This window comes from Lithobates pipiens, unplaced genomic scaffold, assembly GCF_037356315.1.
Source record: "Lithobates pipiens isolate NorthernLeopardFrog02 unplaced genomic scaffold, aLitPip1_a1.2 Scaffold_18, whole genome shotgun sequence".
Taxonomy (NCBI): Eukaryota; Metazoa; Chordata; class Amphibia; order Anura; family Ranidae; genus Lithobates; species Lithobates pipiens.
In genome coordinates, this window is record NW_027507758.1 from 223,820,212 (window position 1) to 223,846,323 (window position 26,112).

Consider the following 26,112-nt stretch of genomic DNA (forward strand, 5'->3'; position numbering starts at 1 on the left):
AAAAAATTTACGTGGGGTTCCCCCTAAATATCCATAACCAGACCCTCCGAGCACGCAACCTGGCAGGCCGCAGGAAAAGAGGGGGAAGAGAGAGCGCCCCCCCTCCTGAACCATACCAGGCCACATGTCCTTAACATTGGGAGGGGCCAAGGGCCTCATCCCCACAACCCTGGCCAGTGGTTGTGGGGGTCTGCGGGCGGGGGACTTATCAGAATCTGGAACCCCCCTTTAACAAGGGGACCCCCAGATCCCGGCCCCCCCCTGTTTGAAATGGTAAGGGTACCCCTACCATTTCACAAAGAAAGTGTAAAAAATTGTTAAATAAGACAAACACCCTTTTGAAAAAGTCCTTTATTAAAAATAAAAAAAAATAAAAAAAGATTCCAGCGGTGGTAATCCACTCTTGCTATCCAGCGAAGGATGATCATCTCTCCGGGGTCCAGTGATGGCTGATCTGATCCAGAGCAGCAAATCCATCCATCGTCTGACTCCACTGAGGAGACACTGCAGGATCCCGGCAGCCTGGCATTTCTTATATGTGGAGGGCGGGGTCACTCTTCACCTGACCCCGACCCCTTCTGACACAAATGGGGAAGCCGGGCTTCCCCAATGACATGTGAGTGACCCCGCCCCCATCTGATGTAATGGAAACCTGCACAATTTAAAAACCCAGCCCAGAGCCACAGTAGGAAGCACTGGGAGAGGTTTGTTTACACATACCTCTCCCCGTTCTTCAGCTCTGTGACCCGATCGCGGGACACCAGCGGCGATCGGGTCTGCTGGTCCCGCGGCCATGGTCACGGAGCTCAGGACCGGGTTGGGAGCGCGCTGGCGGAGGCGCACTCCCGATCCACGGCTGGGCCCTGAAAGGGCAACATACCGGTACGTGCTTGTGCCCAGCCGTGCCATTCTGCCGATGTATATGTGCAGGAGGCGGTCCTTAAGTGGTTAATCTAATTTAAGGATGTTATACTCTGATAGCGGAATTTGGTTAGTACACTCTTTTTTAATCTACTAGAGGGCAGCACCATTTCTAGTCTCTTCTCTTTTTTCATACTTTATTCTACCTACGGGTAGAAGTAAATTGTAGAGGCAGCTACAACCCCCTAGTATACATAAAATACCTTTTCAGCCAATTGTATAATCCGTAGCGCAGAACCACTTTCTCTTTCTTTATTACAGCTTCACTGCAACCAAAATGCAATAAATGTATATTTGAAACCATTCACACATTAGTATGTCTATAGCCACGTAAATACTTTTCTGAAATTAAATATTAATGTATAGGAAGGGCAGATAGTTCTTTAAAGTGATTGTGAAGTCTTGTTTTTTTTAGCTAAAAGGAACAAACATGTCATACTTACAGTAACTGCTTTGTGTAGTTGGTTTTGCCTCCTCCTCTGCTCAGGTCCCACTTTGGTGCTCCTGGCTCCTCCCTCCTGTTGAGTGCCCCCACAGCAAGCAGCTTGCTATGGGGGCACCTGAGCCCAATCACAGCTCCCTGTGTCCATTTCCACGGCCCGGACACCTTTCTCTCCTCATAGGCCGACTGACTTTGATTGACAATATCAGGAGCCCATAGCGCCGCGCTGCTGTCTCAGGAGGGGAGTCCGGGGCAGCTGAGACACTCCTGCAACATCGCTGGATCTAGATGGGGCTCAGGTAAGTATTAGGGGGGCTGAGGGGGGCTGCTGCACACAGAAGGTTTTTTTACCTTAATGCATAGAATGGTAAAAAACCTTCTGCCTTTACGACTACTTTAAGGCACATTTATCCAAGCCATTTTATTTTATTTTAGCATTTGTATATGATAGGTGGAATTGGAGAATGTTTGTAAATTTATGTTACAAGATGAAAATGGGGGTTTTCCAGGGGACTTTTTTTTTGTCCACATCTAACTTTTATTCGTTTTTTTTTTTTTTGCAAGATTGGGGTTTAGAATAATAAAATTACAATGGTATTATCAATTTAGTTATATATGTTCCCTAAATTTGCAAGAACACTATCATAGTCATTACTTGCCATTCATAGCAAAGTACTAAATACTGTATTTCTGAAAACCTGTTTATGCTAAGAAAATTCAGAAAACAGTCTGAAATATGACAAGGGGGGCAAAAAAAAACACAAAAAAAATTACATTGAAAATCACAATATTTAGGTGAATAGGTGGAGTTACACATACATGTGTCAAATGCCATGGACAAAACATTGAATATAACAAATGTATTATGCTTTCTTTTGTAGAACAACATTTGGCATCTGCTTATAATATTGTTAGTCCATTGACATCATATTGTAAGTTACTGTCACCAAGGTAGTGAAGCTCGTTGTCAAGGAAACCTCAAGGCTATGCTGCAGTATACATAGCTTCGCATAGTTGACAGCTGCAGAAGAAATGTCATAGTATTGCATTTTATACTGATAGTTTCAAGTATATCTTTAGTAACTCTTTAATTCCACCATATAGTTGGCATTCGGTGTAAAATTTACTTTTTTTTTTTTTGAACATGAACAGATCCTTAACATATTTCCTTTTTTTTTTTTCTTGTCAAAGGTTTTTATTAATTGTATGTTCAGTGACATGTATAATAACAATATACAGAAGAACATATTGACAACATAAAAAAATCTTATTAATATATAAACTATAAGTATAGAGGAATATATGTAATATTTTACAAACATTCAAGGATTTAGTATGGACCTGAAGACAGAAAAATGCATATAGTTATGTTGAATAAAACCCCTTATAAATGTTATAGTAAAGTGGGATATACCGGTATTATTCATATTTGATGGAATAATGAGTTTTAAAAGAAAGGTAAGTAAAAAAAAGTAAGAAAAGTGAAAGAAGAAAGTGGAGAATAGAAGTGAAGAAGTCCACAGGGTCGACCCAAGAACCAGCACATGCTACAGTCTGGCTGTATGAATATTCAAATATCCATGAATTCAAATATATAATTTCCTAAGCTATTAAACACTCAAATAACTAAGTACCCAAGTATCCAATAAGTATAGCAGCTACCATGGCAGAAGAACAGATTCATCAATACTATTGATATTTGATTATTGATTATTGATATTATTATTATTTTTCTTTTTTTGTGGTTGAACTGGATGCACTTGTGTCTTTTCAACCCAACTAACTATGTAACTATCAAATGTTGGTGGGAAGTGATATTTTATCCAGGGGTACCATATTTTTTAAAATATGGGAAGTTGATCTCTTTCAATCGCCACCATTTTAGCGTGAGACATGGAAGTATTCAATCTGTTTTTTGTCTCAGCCATCACCAAGATAGGGGACCTCCATGCACTTGCAATTGTTTGTTTTGCAGCTGTGAGAAGTTGAACAAATAGTTTGAATTGAATGTGTGTTATAAAATTTGGTTTCAGATTATTGCCATGGTTGGATCTGGTTTTATTTTTTGTTTAAACATTCTGGAGGCAATTTCAAAAATTTCTATCCAATAAGATTGAGCTATTGGACAGGACCATCATATGTGTAGATGCATACCCGGATCAGAGCAGCCACGGAAGAATTGAGCTGAATGATTGGGTGCAAATTTGGCTACTCTAGAAGGTACAAGGACAAGGTACCAACGGGCTAAAACTTTATAGTTAGCTTCTATTGCTAAGACATTAGGTGAGGATGATTTCGTTATAGACCAGATTTCAGACCAATCAGCAATATCAAGGGTTTGTCCCAGATTCTCCTCCCATTTTTGAGCATAGGATGGTTTTTCCATTCAGGATTAATAGAAAGTTGGGTGTATAGGGCTGAGGTCATTCCTCTAGAGTGGGGTTCTTTCATACATATAGATTTGAAGTTGGTAGATAGGGATATAGAGGTATTGGTATTTATAAAGGGCATGTAGAAGTTTCTTATTTGGAGATATCTGAACAATATAGGTATCACATAGAGTTGGGAAGGGAAAAAGGAAGTTGGAAGTGATAAGTTTATGTAACCTAAGAATGTCCAAAGATCTCCAGACTTTGAATGAGTCAAGGGAGACCCATGCTGGATAGAAAGCAGGATTTTTAAGGAATGATAGTAAAGGATGTGGAGACGGTAGGTAATGTTTGAATTTAAGTTGATCCCCTAAGCATATGTGATATTTAGTGATCGAGTTACGCAAACCTCATCTATCTTTGGGGTGAAGCCATAACAGGTTTGAGATTGAGAAAGGGTCACATTCTGATGCTTCTATAATCCCTCAAAGGGATTTCCTGTGTTGTGTGGTACTTGGCAAGACTGGCATTATGTGCTGCTTTATAATAATTTGCAAAATTGGAGAAGCCAAGGCCTTCATTTGTTTTAGGGAAATATAATGTATTAAGGGAATATGTGGTTTGGAGGAACCCCAAACAAATGTCGTTGATCTTTTCTGGACTAGTCTTAGATAGTAGGAAGGAATGGGATTGGTAGGACTCTAAACAGGTACAACAGTTTAGGTAGGATTGTCATTTTTGTTGCATTGATTTTACCTATCCATGATAATGGAAGGTTAGACCATTGTTTTAGTAAAGTTGTTATTTGTTTCAAGATGGGGGGTAATTAGCCGAGAAGAGGTCAGAGTAAGAGGCTGTCAAATGGAATCCGAGGTAAGGAATTTATTTCTCTGCCCAAGTAAATGGAAGCGCAATGTTTGCTGAATTTATTTCCAACCTAGAGAGGGATATATTGAGGGCCAAGCATTTCTTGGGATTTATTTAGAGGCCAGAAAATGTCACTAATTTGTTGAGAATGGGCATGAGGTTAGGGGCTGAGACTTGTGGAGAGGACAGGAACAACAAAATGTCACCTGAAAACATGCAAAACTTATGTTGATGTCCCCCTGTCTCTATACCGGTTACTGTTGGGTTCATTCTAATTTGTTGGGCTAAAGGTTCTATTAGAAGGGCGAATAACAGGGGGCATAGTGGACATCCTTGACACATACCCCTCTTAATGTCAAAGGAGTTCTATTTATATCTTGCATATTTTATGTATGCTTTGGGGTTGTCATAAAGTTCTGCGACCCATTTCATAAAATGTGGGCCAAAACCCAATTTCTGTAAGGTGTAGTGTAGGTATGGCCAGGATACGGAATCAAAAGCCTTTTTTATGCCAAGGGAGAGGAAGCATGAAGGCATACGTCGAATTTTGGCAATATGTGCTATGACGACTGCCCGACGTACATTGTCACCAGTCTGGCGAGTTGGCATGAAGCCCACTTGGTCTCTATAAATCAGGTTACCTATAATTCTATTAGGGCGTTTTGCTAGGATTTTTGCTAAAATTTTAATATCTAAATTTAGAAGAGAAATGAGACAATAGTTTGAACAAGATGTGTCATCAGTGGAGGGCTTGGGAATCATGCAAACAATGGCCGTTAATGATCCTTGTCTAAAGCGTCTGTCTGATATTACATTAAAGGCTTCGGCTAGGATGGGATGATCTCTCTCTTGTGATCTAAAGCGGAGACTAAAATGCACTAGTAGAAAGTGCACCAGAAAATATTATAAGGAAAGAAAGGAAAGAAAGAAGGCAAAGAAGAAAGTAGTCAGGAAAACTCTCTCCATCTTTACATGGTGCATATATTTTTTATTATATGTCGCCCAGGGTTTCCAGGTCAACTCGAACCTAGCAACTGTATCTTTCAAGGAACCAACTATTTTCTCTTGGGCCATTATCCAGGAAATTTTCTTCAGAGGTAATGAAGCCGGTGGTGGGACCTCCCCGAGTTCAATGATGATGGATGGTGTCTCTCTCAGATCCTATAGTCCCAGTATAAGCTTTCAGCATGGATATTCACAAATAGTGCATTATAAAGAGGATAAAAAAGAATCTCCCATGGCATAGTATGTATGAACAGGTGGGTTTAATGATTAAAAACAAGGGCCAAATGGAGGCTTACAACAATAAAAAGAGTAAAAAAATCTGTAATAATTACGGTGTTATAGACACCTCTTATAGCACTTCCGGTTCTCTCGGCACTTCCTATGCATTGCAAGACGTCACATGTCTTCATCAGGGAACCCTGATGAAGACAGGTTATACAGTCATTATCGTTTACAGCATTTGCACAGTTAGATTGTTTGCATCATTTGCACAGTGATATATTCGCACAGTGAGTTACTCATAGTCACTGTTTATAGGACTTGCTTAGTTATATGATTTGCAATATTTGCACAGTGATATATTTGCACAGCGAGTTAAATACGGATATACCTCATTATTTATATGGTTTAGCACAATTAACAGTGCTGATCATCCTCCATATATATTTTTGGTATGGATAATTTTAAAAATATGAAAAAAATGAAATCCCGGGTAGCTCTATTGGTGTCGGGTACGTATGCATTGAGCAGTGCTATCGAGGGGTCTTTGGGGATTTGGTAGCTTGTTACTTTGCGGATCATGTGAAAAATTCTGTTCCAGAACCCTCTGATTTTCAGGCATTCCCACCAGATGTGGAGCATGGAACCCTGAGAATCACATCCTCTAAAACAAAGCGCGGAGGAAGAAGGACACATTTTTGCCAGCCTTGTTGAGATTAGGTACCACCTGTAACTACTTTGAGGTTAGCCTCAATTAGTGCTGTATTGTGTATGCTTTTGTAGGCCCAAAAAGAGTTTTTATGCCAGGTTTCTGCATTCCAGATAACCTGGAGTTCGCTATCTCAAGTGTGCATGTAAGGTAATAAAGTGTTGTCTGATGCAAGCGACATATAGATAGCCAAGATACCACTCCCCCCCCCCCCCCTGCTCCGTGGCCTGACCACACCATTGTTCGTAGGCTGTCAATCTTGGGGGTTCAGGTTCATTCTTCCATGAGGAGTGTAGGAAGTGACAGATTTTTAGGAATCTATACCACTCCGATTCTGGCATTTCCAGTATATTTTTACAATAGCGGAGCGAGATCGGGCCCAGGGGAGTTAGGTTGTGTCCAGTGCGATATAACCCTTTATCCAACCACCATCTGAAGGCCTTAATGTTCATTCTCGGTGGGAATCTGGTGTAAAATATGTGCTAATGGTTGCATATCCAAAATCAGGGAGGAGCAGCCTTTCAGGCTATTCCAAAGGGATATAGAGTGTGAGAGCACTGGAGACATAATAGGTGGGCGATCTCTTGGAGAGCACCAGAGAAGGAAGTCTAACGTGTGTGTTTGGAACTGCTTGCCGCTCTATATGCACCCAATCGGTTTTCTCCAGGCACGAGTAGATGCCCGATAATTGTGCTAAGTGTGCCGCTCGGTAGTACCACAGTAAGTTAAAGACCCTTAGTCCTCCCTGTGTTTTTGGTCTAAACAAAGTTCGTTGCTAGAGACGGTATCCTGAGGCACCCCAGATACATTTTAAGATTTTGCTTTGAAATGTTCTTAGATGATCTTTCCTTAGAGGGATTGGGAGGGATCTGAATAGATAGAGCAATTTGGGAAGTAACATCATTTTGACCTCATTTATCCTCCTCAGCCAAGACAGTTTATGGAGCGCCCAGCCTTTGAAATCTGTTTCAAGTTTTTTATACATTGGGGGAAGTTAGCTTAGTAAAGTAGATCAATTTTCGGGGAGAGTTCTATGCCCAGATATGGAATGGTGGTGTCACTCCATTCAAATTGGACGGAAGTTTTTAAGGTTTTGTGCAATCGTGTGGGACCATTAGGTTTAGAATTTGTGACTTTGAGAGATTAACCCACAACCCCAAAGCCTTGGTAAAGTCCTCCAGCAATTTGCAGATGTTTGGGAGTGAGGTGGTTGGTGATGTGACAAACAGCAGTAGATCATCTGCAAACAAGGCACATTTATATGTTTGTTGTCCACAGTTGACCCCCTGGATCTCAGGATGGTTGTGAATGGCTTTCCCCAGGGTTTCTATAGCTATTGCAAATATTAGGGGGGAGAGGGGGCACCCCTGTCTCGTCCCTCTAGCTATTTTAATAGGTTCCGAGTAGTATCCCTGAAGGTGTACTCGTGCTTCTGGGGAGGAATAGAGAACCTCCATGAGTCCCATACACTTATGACCAAACCCCCAGCGATGCATAATGTTGAACAGATAAGGCCATGAGACCAAATCAAAGGCTTTTTGGAGGTCAATCGAAAGGAACCTTCTCGATTGTTCTCCCCAGCCCAACTGGATTGTAGTAAAGATATAATATCGATCGCTCTCCTGATTTGCTCAGGACCCTGTCGGCCTGGGATGGTCCCACTTGGTCCTTATGGACATATAGACCCATAAAGGATGCCATGCAATTTGCTAGGATCTTGGTCATGATCTTTAAATCGTTGTTGATTAGGCAAATGGGTCTGTAGTTTCCTACCTCTCCAGGGTCTTTGTTCGGTTCGGGAATCATGGAGATGAAAGCCCCATTAAGCTGTCTATCCAGGGAGTCCCCAGAGGTTTTGGAGTTAAAGAAGCGTGCCAGATATGGTGCTAAAGTTTGTGCAAATGTTTTGTAATAAGGAGTTGAAAAGCCACCTGGAACAGGGGCGGAGCCCTGTTTAAGGTTTTTAATGACAAAGAGTACTTCATCTACTGATATCAGGGTCTCCAGTTCATCCCTATGTCAGGTTCACAGTTAGAAAGTGGGAGTGAGTCCAGGAACAAATTCATATGGGCTTTTTTATCATTGTTCCCAGCTTTGTATAATTTCCAATAAAACTCATGGAAGGTTCCCTCCCAGGATTCGTATTTTTGGTAAGGTGCGCTGTCGTGGCTGGGGAGACAATTAGGCTGCTAAAATATGGTCTATTTTATCTGTTTGGTGGTAAAATTTAGCTCTGCACCATCTAATGCTTTTTTCAGCTTTGGCTGCGCAAGCTAGGTTTAGGGCCAGAAGTGCTGCATCTAGTCTGTCTGTGGGAACCTGTTTGGGGTCCTGTTTAAGTATATTTATCATAGGTTTAAAATCTTTTTCTAGTCTATCAATAGCTATAAAACGTTCCTTTTTAATTTAGGAGGAAATTTGAATTAGTTTGTCCCGGATAGTGGCTGATCAATTCTAGCATAGGATTGGTACAGGCACGAAAAATGTGTGTAATCCCTCTTAGTTGGGTTCATTTCTCTCCACGCATTGACTAAACCGTGCTGGAATATTAGTGTAATATTAGTTTGGCTATTTTAATGCTCCGTCTGGGAGGATGGGTGAGCTAGGAGCAGGAGGGTCTGGATTTGTCTAAGCTTTGGTCAAGGGCAGTCACCTTCATATACTACCGATCCTCCCACCATGGGGTCTAAGGTCTTAAACACTGCTTGGAAAAATGTGGCTTGGCCCTGATTGGGAGCATAGTATGAAATAAAGGTACACAATTGGTGATCTATAGTGTCTGTGTTCCAGTTAGGGCATGAATTTACAGTTATTGGAGATTTGAATTGCCACTCCCTTGGATTTTTCTTTAGCATTTGCAAGGAAGAACATGGAATATTTGGCATGTAGAAAAGAAGGGTTATATTGCCTTGAGAAGTGTGTCTCTTGTAATAGGATGACATCTATTTTACGGGAATGCGTAGATTGTAAAATTTTACGGCGCTTTACCGGGGAGTTCATCCCCTGCCTATTTTGTGAGGCAATGTGCAGAGGAGGAGAGGGCAGAGTGTTGTCAGCCATCGAGCAGAGGTATAAGGCAGTCACCTGATACTCTGTCATTCAACTCAGAGAAGCGCCTGTAATGCACTCCAAGATTCATCCAATGAGAAGTGTAATCCCTGGATTGAACGGCTTAGAGACATGGCTCCCAGAAGGCAGCCGAAAGAGAAAGGAGGTAAGTACTAGCAAGGAAAAAAGAGAGAGGAAATTTTAGAGAGGAGCCCACTAGGAGCTCTGGGGGACAGGAGAAAAAATAGTTTTCTCTGTCCGCAATATCAACATTTGTCTCAACCCCATCATAGGAGGTTAAGTTCCCACCTATTGGGCATGCAAATTTCATAACCATCTGACTGCAACTTGCTTAAAACTGAATATTAACATAAAACTACCCTTTCTGGGGAGTTAGGCAATACTTATCCTTGTAGTGCGAGGGCGAGTGCAAGTGTGTGGGCGGCACAGTGGTGTGGTGGTTAGCACTCTCACCTAGCAGTAAAAAGGGTCGCTGGTTTGAATCCCAACCACGACACTACCTGTCTGGAGTTTGCATGTTCTCCCTGTGCCTGCGTGGGTTTCCTCCAGGTACACCAGTTTCCTCCCGCACTCCAAAGACATGCAGGTAGGTTTATTGGCTTCTGTCCCAAATTGGCCCTAGTATATGAATGGGGACCTTGGATTGTGGACTCCTTGAGGGTAGGGACTGATGTGAGTGTGTAATGTACAGGGATAGGGACAATTGTTGACACTCACTCAGGATGGACTGGTGTCTTTATTCCCCTTGGGGGAAGGGGAGGTCTGTAACAGTGTTTCCTGGTTGCTGACCCTCCAGGGGATTACAGGACAATCCAATAATCAATATTTCCTTGCGGGTAAGAAAAGTGGGGCATTCACAGGCAGAAACCTCACTGTACAAAGTGGGGATCATTAGAAGGAGGGATCTGAAAGATAATGTGGTCAATCAAAACTGTCCAGCATAGGGAGTAGGTTACCTAATGTAATGCAGGGGGATATTGTAAATGTTTTCTGAAGGTGCAGCAGAGGTCAGATAAAAAAAACGTTCAACAAGGGAATCCCCCAACAAAAACAAATTCAGAACAGTCTTTTCCAGAGAGTTTGGCACAAGGATTAGTCAAGGGGATATCTCCAATAGGTGAGTCTTTCCAGGATGAAGGACCATACCTGTTCTAGTCAGAGTCCAGCTGACATCATCCAGAGTAGCTTGCTGCCTTCACATTTCAGACCCCCTAACTCACAGGTGTAGACCAAAAAATGTGTACGACTATGGTAAATGAGAATTCCAATCCCACAAAGGGATGGTAATTCATTCCTAGACAAGGATTGTAGATGACAGAACTCTCAGCCTGTACAAACTGAAAATTAAAATCTAGGAACTGACTCTCTTCAAGAGAGGACTCTTCAGTGTTTTACAATGGGGATAACAGGAAAAAGGCACATAGCTCAAGCTGCAAGAGGCCATTGAAAAGTAAAGGGACTTACCATGGGACGAACAGTAGGACTTGATCAAAAGGTTCCTCAGGAGAGGGCTAAGGCTGATAAGAATTATGTACTACAAGGGGTGCATTCATCAGTGATGGAAAATTACTCTTCTGAAGCAAAGACTGTTAGTTTAAATTGGACACTATTGCCAAAGATAGGCTCCTGTCAGAGTAGGAATCATAGATCACAGGGTGTGGGAAATGAAAGGTATAAAGGAGAATCTACAGGGGAAGCCTAAGTAATCACACACATAGGATGGACTTGATGGACTTGTGTCTTTTTTCAACCTCAGCTACTATGTAACTATGTATATAAGGAGGTAAAGTATCAAGAGAGCCAGTAGGAAGGATATAACAGGTCCTTACTTAATAACTTGGAGCTGCATCTTCATGCAGAAGGCTGAGCAGATGGGAAAGAGGGTTTCTGGCTTCACTATCTGTATCATGAGTGGGATGTAGGCCCTGCTTACTTACAAGGTGCTACTGTAATAGTAGATGTTCTTCTGCCCTATCCACAGATCACCTGCATTAAAGCAGGCACATATTCAGAACACCAGTAGCATCGGGAATGACATTGCCAAGGGCAGGTCCAAAGATAAACTTATCTTTAAAGGACTAGAAAATCAGATGTTCCTTGTACAAATCCTTGATGTCCTAGGTATGTAGCCAAAGTGCCTTACACATACGAACAGACATTACACCAATGTGAGACACAAGTGTGGATGCTTGTAAGAGGCCATTACATCTGAAGCGCAGGGCTCCAAACCTTTGTTTAAAAAACTCTAGGACATGAAGGTTTGTCCTTTGAGATGGAAGGATCCACCTTAACGAATTTGATCCATAGTGACATTGGTCTCCATTCACAAAAGCATATTGCATGCTGTATTTAGGTGTCTAATATTGCATGCGATTCTGCAACAGTCAATTCACTATGCCATTTTGCGGTATTTCCTGAAAAACGTTTATAACACTCAGTCAATTCTGCATGAAAAGGCATTAAACTCACATGGAAATAATTTAATAAATGCATGCAGTAATTAAGTAGTGGTCCAGGTATGCGGTAATGAAGGAAGTGATGACTTTTGACATCACACCTGAATGGACAAGGAATGGAAATGTTTAAATAGTGGCATCAAATCACAATCTAATGAGAATTTGGCTAGTTTAAAGTGGTTCTGCACCTAAAAAAAAATATTAAAAGCCAGCAGCTACTAATATTGCAGCTGCTGACTTTTAATAAAATCACACTTACCTGTCCCAGGGTCCAGCAATGTCGGCGGCAGATGACGAGCGATCGCTCGTCTCGCTGCTGCCCCCGCCACCATCCTCTGTCAGGGAATCGGGAAGTGAAGCATCGCAGCTTCACTGCCCGGTTCCCTACTGCGCATGCGCGAGTCGCGCTGAGCGTCTCTTCTGGTCCCCTGCTGTGTCCTGGGAACTGTGTGTTTCCCAGAACACAACGGGGGGGGGGGGGGGCGGTGCGTCTGCGGGGGTCTGCGGCGGTCTGCCCGGAAGTGGGTGCAGATACCTGGATTATCCAGGTAACTGCACCCCCCTCCCCCCTGAAAGGTGCCGATTGTGGCACCGGAAGGGGGGAGGGATCAGATTAGCGGAACTTCCCCTTTAGGGTGAAGAACCGCTTTAACCTAATTTTCCAGCTATACATTGCTTTGCTCTCCCCTACATCCCTAGTGGAGCTATTCGAGGCTAATTTGTTGGATTTGTAGGCCATTCTAAGGAGGGTGAGGAGAAGAAGGATGGTTGTCATGTGTCCAAGCTCCTTTAAGAGGCACACCTTACTTGATGATTTTCCTGAAGCAGAAGTGCTCTCTAAATTGCATCTATTATTTATTATTATTACCTCATTATGCTTCTCTTTGGGTAATTAAGACCTTTTCTGCAGTCCAGCACACTGCTTATTAATGCCATAGCACCCTCGACCAAGCTGCTGATTGTCCTGCACTTTCTGGGCCAGGCCTTCTATCAGATGGTAGTGGGAGAAGTGGTGGGGGTATCACAACCATCTTTCTCCTGTTCTTTTGCTAGGGCCCTGTAGGGTATAGCTACAGTACCTGGCTACCACATGTCAGAAGTGGAATCAGATTAAGAACGATTTCTATGCAGTAGCTGGGATTCCCAAAGTCATGGGTGTCATGATATTGCCCCCTCTGACAAAGAACACATATATCTCAATAGAAAGGGGTACCACTCACTAAACATACAGGTTGTCTGTAATGCAAATATGTTCATCAGAAATGTCATCACCAGCTTCCCAGGATCTGTCCCCGATGCCCACATATTAAGGCAATCACCGCTCTACTACCATTTTGACATTAACAGAATAGCCAGAGGCTGGATTTTTGGTAAGAAAAACTTTTAGTACCAAATATGTCTCAATGCTTGCCACATACATCATACATGGAATTATATGTTCACTCCTCACACCCGGCACAGCAGATTTTAAGCCTTGGCTATTTAAGAAATGGCTAAACCAGATACTCAACCTGGTGTACCATTTCCAACTAAGCCACTTTATATATGGCCTAAGACCTTCACATTACAATCATGTTCAGCAATGAAAAACAAGATGTAGTAAAGAAATGTTACTGTTATTACTCACTCATCAAGATACACTATTGCTGTTAGAAAAATAGCATGTTCAAACTGTATTGTAGGTGATTTTGGCTATCCTTGTCTGCCCTGGCTGCTAACAGCACTCTGTAGGTGCTCAACCATATAAGACATGTCACGGAGGGTTCCACTGTATCTCACTATCTGGTGGATTTCTGCGCTACAGCCCTGTATTGTTGGTGACATGTTTTCGGCCTGCTGCGTCCTTCCTAACTTAGCCCATCGTGCAGGAATGCTCCTGGATATTAAGGGTCAAGACACTGATGGGGATCCTATTCCACCAATCCCTGAATCCTACCATGATGAGCGTGGCCATCAAGTCTGACAGCGCTTCATACAAAGCTATTTTTCAAGGTATGCATCAACTCTTACTCTGTATATCTTACCATGCAGTGAAAAAGATGTGGTTGTCCCAAAGGAACACAGAAATTGGCCCCATATCAGGCTGGACTGGAACCCTCTCACTTCAACACAAGCTGCTTGTTTCAGCCGCTTCTGTTGAAGTTCTGAGCCCTTGCTTGAACATATGTGACTGATCTTTGGAGATATCTTAGGTGAAAATGTATGCCACACAAAACCATTTGTGTATGTTTGCTTACAAAAACAAAGAAATAAAAAGATAAAAGCAATATGTTAGCCAGCAATAATATTATTAGGTTAAACAACAGTGTTAGACCAGAACTGTGCAAATCCACTGTATTTAGTCTTGGAGTATATGCCAAAGAAATGTAAATGTACCACTTTGATACACACTGCTAAACATCTCCTCATCTTAATGATGAGGAGATGTTTAGGCTCACGGAACTAGGCTCAACATTGTCTAGAATGGCAATGGTAGAGATGTACTAAAGCTGCAGCACATACAATCTTGCGCAGCTGGGCCTAGTAAACAATCAGCTACTAGGTGTTATTGTCCAATCTTCATAGAACAAGCTGAATGTAGAAGCTGTTTGGTTAGTATGACCAGCTGCACCTGATTCTCTGTGCTCCAGTTTTAGTAAATAGCAGTCAATGCCTATTCTCCATATTCAAAAATCACACGTGGCAAGCACGCAGCATACAGCAATTACAAAAAGAGCATCCCAAAGGACTTGAATGTGTAACTAAGGGCAAAACCTTTTTTTTTTCATTTTGGATACAGTAATGTAGTGTTAAAACCCACATCAGTCTATTTTCCCCATCTGGGTCCCATTGTTGAGATTCGATCTCTCTATTATTTGAATGACAAAACAAAGTTTAGGCTTTGAGAGTTCTTTTACTCTCACTGATAAGGACAAACAGTAGAAATAGAGAGTAGGGATGTTCCCGATGTTCGAAACAAGCATAAATTAGACTCAAACCCCAGGTGTTCATTTGTCCACAAACAAACCGAACATATAGGGCATTCGTGCCAAATTCGAGTGCCACAGAGTGCCTCATAATGCACTGCGAAATCGCAGTGCATTGATGGCTGCTGATTGGCCAAAGCATGCACCTGACTTGTCCAATCACAGCTCGATCTGCCAGGAGAGCCATGATTGGCAGGATGCCTTTGGCCAATCATGGCTCAGGGGGCTAAGTCCACATCCCACACTACATAAGGCTACTGTCGTGTGATAACATAGAGAGATTGAGAGAACTTGAGTTAGAATAGGCAGGTTAGATAGTGGGGTGTAGGCAGTTTAGTATATATATCTGTATATACAGTGTAGTCAGGCAATGTATATATATATATAGTGCAGAGCATGTAATACAGTGCATTGAAGTGGTTAAGAGGAACCCTATGACAAAATTAAGAAGAGAAATGGCATGGGGTCCCCCCAAAATCCATACCAGGCCCTTTGGGTCTGACATAGATTTTAAGGGGAACTCCATGCCAAAATGTAAAAAAAATTGGCGTGGGCCCCCCTCAAAATCCATACCAGACCCTTATCCCAACAAGCAGCCTGGCAGGCCAGGAAGGGGGGTGGACGAGCAAGAGCCCTCCCCTCCTGAACCATACCAGCCCACTTGCCCTCAAAACCAATGGCCAGGGTTGTTGGGAGGAGGTCCTTGTCCCCATCAACGTGGGGACAAAGACCCCAAAGCATGTTAAATGCATGTGGCACTTGCCCCCCTATCCTGTCCTCCGGGCTGCATGCTCGGATACGGGTCTGGTATTTCGGGGGGGGAACCCATGTAGATTTTTTCCTTGATTTTTAATTTATATTGCCGGGAGCCGGCAATACATTTCAGTCGCAAGCAAGTTTAAATTACATTAAATGTAATTTTTCTGTGGCACTGTTCTATACATTGCACAGATGCGCCATTTTACAGCCAGACTAAGGGGACCCCCAGGCACAATATTTAAAAGAATATTTTTTATTATTTAACATTAAGCATTATTAAAATCACTGCTCCTGAAAAAAATGGTTGATTTAAAAACTTTTTTTTGCATTGATACATTTGCCCTGGGGCCGTACCCGGGTCCCCATACACTTTTTATGGCAATAACTTTGAATTTTCGCCTAAAAATTGTTGTTTGCATGTTCTGGTATTTGGCTCATCCCTAATAAAGAGAAGGAATCTTCCTAACAGTGCACAGACAGCAAAAAAAGGACAGCTATTCTAACCCCTGTCTGCTGTATCCAAAAAAATACAAAAAAACAAAACCTTCGATTACAATTTCTTGCAGTGCAATACAAAAGTCACATATAAAAAAAGACACATTAGGCAAAAAACAGGTGGCTAGAGCTTAACTTTATAAAAAAAATATCCAACAGCAGAGGGAGAGGCAAAATTAGGTGGTGGATAAACACCAGAAGACTTGTTAAGCCACGTAAGTCAGGTTTCTTTTGGTGATAGTCTTGTAAATAATTCCTGCATTCATACCTTCATGCCCTTAATTTACTCTTCAATGACCTTTACACCACCCTCTAAGATTTCAGGATGTTCTATATGTACTTGAAGGAACCTCTCACTCCACTGTTGCTCATAAACAAGTTGCTCTTGGTCCAAATTACATGTATGACATATAGTATGTGCATGTCCCAAATTGGTGTTAGCATCTGCTACACTTGTACTTACATAGATTTCTTTATTTTGGCAACTTGAAGATGGTGGCAGAAGATTGAATACCTCAACACTGACATTAGGCTCCTGTTCTTGAGACTGGCTGATGTCATCAGATGCAGCGAAGCCTAGATATTGAACATCCGCTGCTTCAGAAAACAGTAAGATGTTTCCTTCCTCTGTAGGGTCATCTGCAAGAGAACAGATACGGATTAAGTCAAAGTTGGCCCATGCCCTCCCCATCTTGAACATTTAGTCCATGATAAATCCAGCGCTTGCCAAACATGCTCTATGGTCACCTCTAGGGAAAGTTTGTCTAAAGAGCATTGTATTCTAAAGGAGGGGGAATTTCCTCCTGCCAGTCTACAACAGGACTGCAAGGGAGAACACAGCATCAACATTGAACAAGCATCTAGAATATTTGTGAACACAATGGGGGTTATTTACTAAATGAAAATCCACTTTGCTCTGCAAGTGCACTTGAAAGTGCACTGAAAGTCCACTTGGAATTAAAGTCGCTGTAGATCTGGGGGGACATGCAAGGAAAATTAAAAAAAACAGCATTTTAGCTTGCGCATGATTGGATGATAAAATCAGCAGAGCTCCCCCTCATTTCAGATCTACCCCATAGATTTAGAGGGACTGCACTTACAAGTGCACTTTCAATTGCACTTGCAGTGCAAAGTGGATTTGCCTTTCGTAAATAACCCCCAATGTGCTTACCACACTTTTTGGGCAAGGTATCAAAACCTTTGGCCAGCCCTGTAACTGTCTCTTCATGGATTTAAGGCACCAGCATTTTTTCATAGTCCAACATCTCAACAGAAGCTTGTAATCTGCCAGCAGTTTTTTGTCTAGAAGAAAATAGATAAGCAATGAAGCAAGCAAGTTAGACATCTACAGTAAGATGTACAGTAGAAAAGATGAAGTGTCATTTACTTAAGACAATATCAAGACATTTGTAGTCATGCTTTCTAATGTCAGTACACATCATCAGACTAACCTTCATTCCTGATCAATGCCATTTTCCTCTTGATGTTGCCCTTGGTGTCTTGTTATGTATTTTTCACATTATGTTCATAACGGGGTGCTACCCCCACTGCATTTACAATTTTTTCCACTGGTTTTTCTTCCAGGCTTGGTCACCCTTATGCATGTGGAGAACCACCAACTTGTCAAACACAGCAGTCAAATTCTCAACCAATGCCACATTCTCTGCATGCATGAACTTCAGATTTTGTTGTCAGCCATCTGAAGGTTTGCTCTTGTTAGGGCTATTGGCTTTTTGCTCGAAATTGCTGTTGCTGAAACTTTCATTATGTTGCTTTTCTTGAATCTTGAGAGAGCAGTCTTCTCGCAAGCATCACTGCTGTTAGTTGAGGGTTCCTCCACACAGGGCATGTAAGTTTGGTCAGCATCTTCATCATCCACTTCTGTAATGCTAGCTATGTAGTTGACATGGTTTAGAGTTAAATGGCATTTACTTCTCTCTTGAATATTTGGCCTTTGAGACTCATCTTTTTTGTCACTTGCCAAGATGGTGGAAACGTGTGAATGACAAATCTGCTGAGAGATTTACAGGACTAGATAGACATGTGCAGAATGGAAAAATGTGTTTAGTTATTGATAAATTTGTTATGTTACTAATTTCATTTTTTAGATTTGTTTCGGTTTAATCTCCTTTCGTTTTTTCATGAATTAAAAATTTACAGAATGATTCAAATTCGAATCAGCAGATAATGTATTGACCGATCCTAATTCTGTGTGAAGACTAGCTGGTTGTTAAGGAGTGGGCTAGATTCCCCACTGACAGCCGAATGTAAACAAATAAATGCTGACAATGAAAAAAAAAGAAAAAAACTGTTGCCCCCCCCCCCCCTTTCCATACCAGACCCCTTTGGTCAAAATGTAAAAAAAAATAGCGTGGAGTCTCCACCAAAATCCATACTAGGCCCTTATCTGAGCATGCAGCCCAGCAGGTCAGGAAATGTGGGGGATGAGCGAGTGTCCCTTCCCCCCATCCTGAATCATACCAGGCTACATGCCCTCAACACGGGGAGGAGAGATTTGGAGTAGAGTGGCTCTGCCCCCCCAAAGCACCTTGTCTCTATGTTGATGAGGACAAGGGCCTCTTCCATACAACCCTGGTCGGGGGTTGTTGGGGTCTGTGAGCGGGTGGCTTATCTGAAGCCCCAGATCCCGCCCCTCCCCCTATGTGAATGAGTATGGGGTGTATTGTACTCATTCATCAAAAAAAGTGTCAAAAATAAATAAAAACGCAGACAGTTTTTGACAATTCCTTTTTTATAAAAAACAAAGCCAATGTCCCCTGATGTAAATCCAGCCTCAATCATGATGAACGCTGCCACCAATCCAAAAAAAAAAAAGAAGAGAGGTCCGCACCCGATGAAGGCTCCCACCATCTGACAGCTCCACCGTCTAACAGTTTTTAAATAACAGGTTCATGGGGCCCGAGGAGGCATTCATCATCATTGACATTGGATTTACTTAGGGGAACATTGTTTTTGTTTTTTACAATAAATAATTGTCAAAAACTGTCTCTTTTTTTCTTGTTTATTTTTGAATGAGTAGGGGTACAATGTACCCCTACTTATTCATTAAGGGGGAGAGCTGGGATCCAGGTCCCAATAAGCCCCCCACTCGCAGACCCCCACAACCGCCAGCCAGGGTTGTGAGGAACCCCAAAACACTCCCCCATGTTTAAGGCATGTGGCCTGATATGGTTCAAGATGGGAGGTGCTCGTTTGTCCTGACCCTGAACTGCTGGGCTGTATGCTCAGATAAGAGTCTGGTATGCATTTTGGGGGAGACTCCATGCCATTTTTTTATTTTGGCATGGGGGTCCCCTTAAATCCATACTAGATCTGAAGGGCCTGACATGGATGGCAGGGGCCCCACACATTTTTTTCTTTATTTTTCATTGTAGGCATTCTTTTGTTTACATTAAGCTGTCAGTGGGAAAACCTGCTGACAGCTGATGAGTCATCAGTTGTTGAGGATGCCCTGGTCGGCTTCCTGGCCCACTCCTTAACAACCAGCTATTCTTCACACAGAATTTGGATTGGTCGATATATTTTAAACCGTTTTAAATTCAAAACATTCTGAAAATTTGGAATTAGAAAATGAATTTTGAATGAATCAATCAATGAATGAATAAACTAAAGAAAAACAAAACGAATTTTAACAAAATTCATTATTATTGTTATGCGGAAATTCTGATGCACTGAAATATTCGAATAACCAAAAATGTGTCAGAATTTAGGTTTGGACCGAAACGAACTGCACATGTCTATACAGGACATTAAGAACATGGTTTATTTGTTTGACTTTAGAATGCTCAAAGGTTTAGACTAACCTTGCTTTTGTTCCTTCCAGGTGAGCAAGACTTGCTGGGTGACCTGTGGATTCCATTATGGCTTGCTTCTAGGACAACATTGTTTTTGAGGCACTATGAAAAACACAAAGATGCTTTTAAGTTGTTGATTAATTACTTTTACATTTGACATGTAAAAATGCCACCTGTTGTTTACCATAAACTTTGCTGGTTTTACCAAGCCCATCCTTCCTGTGTTTTTTTTGGATAGTTCATCCTTAACTACAAGAGAATCACAAAGTTGTGCACAGTTAGATGGAGAAATATGAAGTAGGATTGTTTGGACAGGAGTAAATACCATGGATTTTTTTCCGACGGATGTTGGCTCAAACTTGCCTTGCATACACACGGTCACATAAATATTGTCAGAAATTACGAACGTCAAGAACGCGGTGACATAGAACACGTACGAAGAGATGAGAAAAATGAAGTTCAATAGCCAGTGCGGCTCTTCTGCTTGATTCCGAGCATGCGTGGACTTTTGTGCACCAGAATTGTGTACACACGCTCCGAGTTTCCGACAACAAGTCTTCTTGACGGAAAATTTGAGAACCTGCTTTCAAACAGTTGTTGGAAATTCCAACAGCAAATGTCCGATGGAGCATACACACAGTTGGAATTTCCAACAAGCTCACATCGCACATTTGTTGTCAGAAAATCCTATTGTGTGTACGGCCCATAAAACTGGGTAATTTTGGCTAACCAAGCAGAAACATGTGTGCAGCAAGTACTGAGGGACACAGCAGAAGTGTACAGCTGCAGAAATGAGCCATCTAATGCAGAACAAACATGTGCCACAAGCAAGGTATGCACCAGAAATAAGGCAGAAAATACAAATAAAATTAAATGCCACAAGCCAAACATGAAAGTCCATTAGCTGCTAAGACAAATGAGGCTGTTGATAAGTTTACCATGTGTCATAGAGGAAGTTTGGGACTTTAAAATGAAGCACTTGGATAATGGAGGTAGGTTTTAACCATATTAAAAAAAAAAAAAAAAATTTTTATTGATTGTTCAGTAACAGATCATAAAAAATAGCAAAGATCAAATTCATAAAGTATATAGGTGTAAGTACAGTAGAAGCATGATATATAGTATTCACATATAGCAGCACATAGTAGTAATAAATAAAATAATTGGGTAGTATGGCATGGTAGTGCCTATGACAGCAAAACCGACATCAGCAAGTACATCCACATAATAGATATGCATCCACTAGATGTAAAACAAAAATAAATTTAATATATAGTTAAAAAAGTAAATTCATAATAAAATAAATATAATTCCGTATAAAGTATAGCTGGGACATCATTTCAAAAGCTCGACGCGTTTCGTGGGTGTCTCCCCACTCATCAGGAGCTGATGCGACCAAAAAATTCCTATGGAATAGAATAAAAAATAATATAATATACTAACCATATAAATAAAAATAAATTAATGGGGATTTAATGCGTGTAAATGGTTGGCCAGGGCAGACTCACCAATCCGGATGGAAAGTGCAGTGTGCGGCAGTGGGCGTAGGGTGGGCCATGGGCAAGATCCCTCCCCGGGAACTGAGGCGGCATAGACATGGATGCGATATCAGGCAAAACCAAAAAGATACAGCAGTGTTGAAGAGTATCAGATATGGAGTGTGTGGCAATTTTTGAAAACAACATATCTGAAAAACAAAATGTTAATAGTATGTATGATTAATGAAAATAATGTGATGCGAAAGTAATTTGAAATTGATAGTGACCTTCAAAGGGTACAGAGAGAGTGCTGGCCATAAGGCAAGTATATACTATGTAGTAAGTATATGCAGATGAATGTAAACAGTGAATGGTGTGCAAAATTAAAAATAATGTAATAGTGTGAAAGAAAGTATGAGTGTGCAGGTTAACAAAAAGTGAAGAAAATTGATGAAGGGGTGTACATAGACCACGATAGACAATGTCTATAATGTCAGGCACACTAAGATTTGAGCATGCTTAGAGCCTCTGCAAACAATTAGCTGTATTCATTTCTTGCAAACTGACAAAAGTCTGAAGACATAAAAGGACTCTGATAAGAATGACCTTATAATATTAGGGGTCCTGGTATCTACATAATATTAGGTGTCCTGATATCCTTCTGGGCATAAAGAGAAATCACCCCTAGAAGCAGTAGAATAGTATAGTTTGATGTCATTTGTTACAGTGAGGCTGTCTTCTGTATGTCTTTGAGGCAAGCCCTTGTATACTCACAAACCTAAGAAGCTGGTGCTGATGATAGTCTCAGGCGGCCAGAGTTCACCAAGTCATTGTAGGCATACAGTCGAATGAGACCAGAGTCTGCATGGTCAATGAGGTGCTTCAGAAGCAGGAGCCGCATTGGAATCATGCTTTCTCTAGGCTGTTGTGAGAAAGAACAGTCCACCTAGCGGATAACCTTAGCACTCAGTTTTGCCTTAACCATTACTGCTGTAAAATGGTAGTGAAAGTAAATTTTAAATAGAGCCTTACTGTACCAATTATGACATAGCTTTTGGCACTTCAGCCTCGCTGGCCTTATTCACTGAGTGCTCAGAGTCTGGGTCACACCAGAGGCTGTACCATGATTCTTAACCTGGAGAGCGCTCTGTAGCTAACAGAGTACAGAGTGGTCTAAAAAGCACCAAAATGCAGAACCCAGTGCTTAAAGGTCACATTTTAGGCTACCCTCAACATATTTAGAGGCCTACTCACTACTTGAGTCTTCAGAAACTGGGTCACACCAGAGGCTACGGCTGTGTACAAAGGACACATTCCTGGCTAGCTCCTCAGTCTTCAGTCAAGTGTGCTCCAGGTACAGCCTCCATAGCTGTTACCAAGCTTACAATGATCCAGATAGCACCTTTGTCAGAGCATTTTAGAAGTCACCAAAGAAAAAAAATGTTTACAGTGTATCAAGTATTTTCACTGAAGAAAAATTACAATGAAATGAAAATAACATTAAAAAGGCCAAATATAAATATAGTTATACTTTTTTAAGCAGAGCTGAATAAAGGGCATCCAGACACTTGGGACACTAGAAAAACCAGTTGGAGGTGGGGCTATACAGAGCCTTGTATTTTTTTTTTTTTTGTATGCCGGTGTCTTACCCCTGTAGACAGCAGTATAACCCAACTGTTTAAGAATTTCTACAATTCCTTCATTGGATGATAAATAAAAGGGCACTGCAGTATATGTACTGAACATATGTGTATTCTTTAGCAGATAAATTAAGGGGATCTTATAGAGGTTTCACCTTGTTTTATGCATTTTCTTTTGGAAAGTGAGGACCATATGTAATTATTAGATGGAAGATTATGCGCAGACATGTGTAATGGAGCATAATATCAAAAGCTAAGGCTCCTAACTAACTTATGTGTAAAAAGAAATTAGTGGAGAACCTAGTACTGACCTTGTAGCTGCCAACTAGAGGTAAAAAAATAAGTAGAGCCATTAGAATAAACAATTAAGGAACAATTGGACAAGTAGGAAGTAAACTCTGTATTATAATTTAGACTAACCATGGGCATTGTTTTGTTTTTAATCGCAGTTGTTTTTAATTCCAACCAGAACATGGAATATGGTCAGTGGGACTCTTCCAGCACCACATGTTCCAATTACTACTATTATAAACCTCCGTTAAATCCAGTAAAACTGGGTTTGTAAACCTTAGTATATAGACCTTTTGTAGACCTCTGTCAGCATGCAGTTTGTTTAATGAAAAAAAAGGTCCAGTTCCAGTGAATTGTGGTGAATTCAGTCATATTCACAGATACCCAATATCAGAAAAAAAACGAAAAAAAAAAAACAGACTATTCAACTGTATTTATTTTGTTTAAATATTTAACAATGAAGATTTAAGGAAATTGTTATTTTTCAAGCACTTTTTTACTACTACAATAATAAAATGTTTATTTCAGTAAATTAAATTGCATACCTTAACAAACATTTTTCCACCTAATTGTGTCAGTTGCCAGCTGTACAGCCAGAAGTATGGAAAAAAAAAAGCTGTTGATTTGATTTTGAAACAGTTTGACTATTGCAAGCTTGTAGGCTGGAACATTCCATATTAAAAACAAATCATTATTCTGATGGCATAAAGTGTGTTTATTTTATTTTGTCCGAGAATTAATTATTTTAATGTAAGAGGATTTTGTACAGAAATAAATGTATATTACAAATTCCCCAACTCTTAAATTGTATAATTACTTGACAAATAGTGTTCAGCGCTGAGTAAAACTTGATAACTGTTAAACAGATAAATGTGAGTCAGGATCCTGGAAAAAAAAAGAAAAGGATAAGCCTCTTTTATATATGCGTAAAATTCAGCTTAAATCTAAGAAGATTAAATAACGTTTGGTTTGCAGTTTCTTACAGAACACAGAGACAAATGCCAGATTAGAAAATATGCAACTATATTCTACTGTATAACCGTCCAAGCTATGGATAGGCTAGAAAGGATTTGTCCAATCCCATGGAGGACTAGACTAGTAGATATTTGTTAGCTGATGTTTTAGAGGATTAAAGGTTAAAGTAGAAAGGGACAATATTTTGAAGGTCAGAGTTTCTCTTACAAATAATATACTACCTGTTATATTTTGTTTTTAGTGTTACTAAACCAGTATTTAGCAGATGCTGTCAAATCACATAACATTTCATTTTTCAGAGACTCTTCTTGCAAAAGCTGTGCGCTTGAGTTACTAGTTCTGCACACCTGCAGCAGTTATTACAAAGAGGTATTTTCTCCCTGTGGGAATATCAAATAATTTTAAATATGGGAGAATGATGTGGACCTATATAGGTCAAGGGAGGCCTACTCGGACAATGACCTGACTACATATGTATCCAGCATTTATTTGCCTTCACTGTCTGCTGAGGCAAAACAACAATTAGATGCCCCGATAACTCTTGAGGAGCTTCAGATGGCGGCCTGCTCTTTCCCTACCTGTAAGGCACCGGGGGAGTATGGCCTTCCTATGGAGGTATTCACTCAATATGGGGAACTGATACTCCCGGAACTATTAAAGGTCTTTAATGCCTGCCTGGATGAAAGTAAACTCCCTGAGTCTATGGCCAAAGCAAATGTAATTTTACTACTTACGCTGGGGAGGAACCCGGTTGACCCAGGCTCCTACAGGCCTATTTCATTGCTTCAAAGTGATGTAAAGATCCTTGCTAAGGACCTGTCGCTTCGGTTCAATGGGATAATATCATCCATTATTCACCAAGATCAAGCTGGCTTTATGCCACAGAAATCCATGGCAACAAACTTGAGGAGACTGTTCCTAAACATGCAACTACAAGCGGATAACAGGGGCCAAAGGGCTCTTTTGTCCCTTGATGCCAACAAGGCATTTGATAGCATCAGCTGGAGATATTTATTGGAGGTGCTAGATAAATTTGCATTCGGGGACCGGTTTGTTACATGGGTAAAACTGTTATGCATCCCCTCAGGCTAACATCAGAATGGCGGACAAAATGTTGCAAGCTTTTGCCCTGGGCAGGGGAACAAGGTAGGGTTGCCCACTGTCCCCCCTGCTCTTTGCAATTGCAGCCCTGATAAGGGACAGTGCCCAGATTAAGGGCAGCCCTGATAAGGGACAGTGCCCAGATTAAGGGGTTCCAATATGGAGTCTTGCATGAAAAAATTATGTTATATGCAGATGACATGTTACTCTTTGTGGTCCAAGTCAGTTCTGATGATGCTGGACAAGGACCTGGAGGTCAAACTTCCCGACTCATGTCCCATCCCCATGGTTACCAGTTTCAAGTACCTGGGCGTACAAATTGCGCCCAGACTTGGAGACTATTGCTCCCTAAATATACATCCTTTATTGTCCCGCTTTCGGGATAAGATCAACACGTGGAACAACCTTAACCACTTGCTTACTGGGCACTTAAACCCCCCTCCTGCCCAGACCAATTTTCAGCTTTCAGCGCTGATGCACTTTGAATGAGCGGTCATACAACACTGTACCCAAATTATATTTTTATCATTTTTTT

At 41.2% G+C, this 26,112-nt stretch overlaps 1 long non-coding RNA gene across 1 annotated transcript in view; it reads left to right on the forward strand.

Moving 5' to 3' along the window:
• Positions 1-24,250, forward strand: part of LOC143987696 (uncharacterized) — a 52,711-nt gene extending 28,461 nt beyond the window's left edge. The window contains exon 3 of the long non-coding RNA XR_013276688.1: positions 20,122-24,250. This is a non-coding gene — a long non-coding RNA (uncharacterized LOC143987696). The remainder of the gene's footprint in view (positions 1-20,121) is intronic.
• Positions 24,251-26,112: the final 1,862 nt, after the last annotated feature.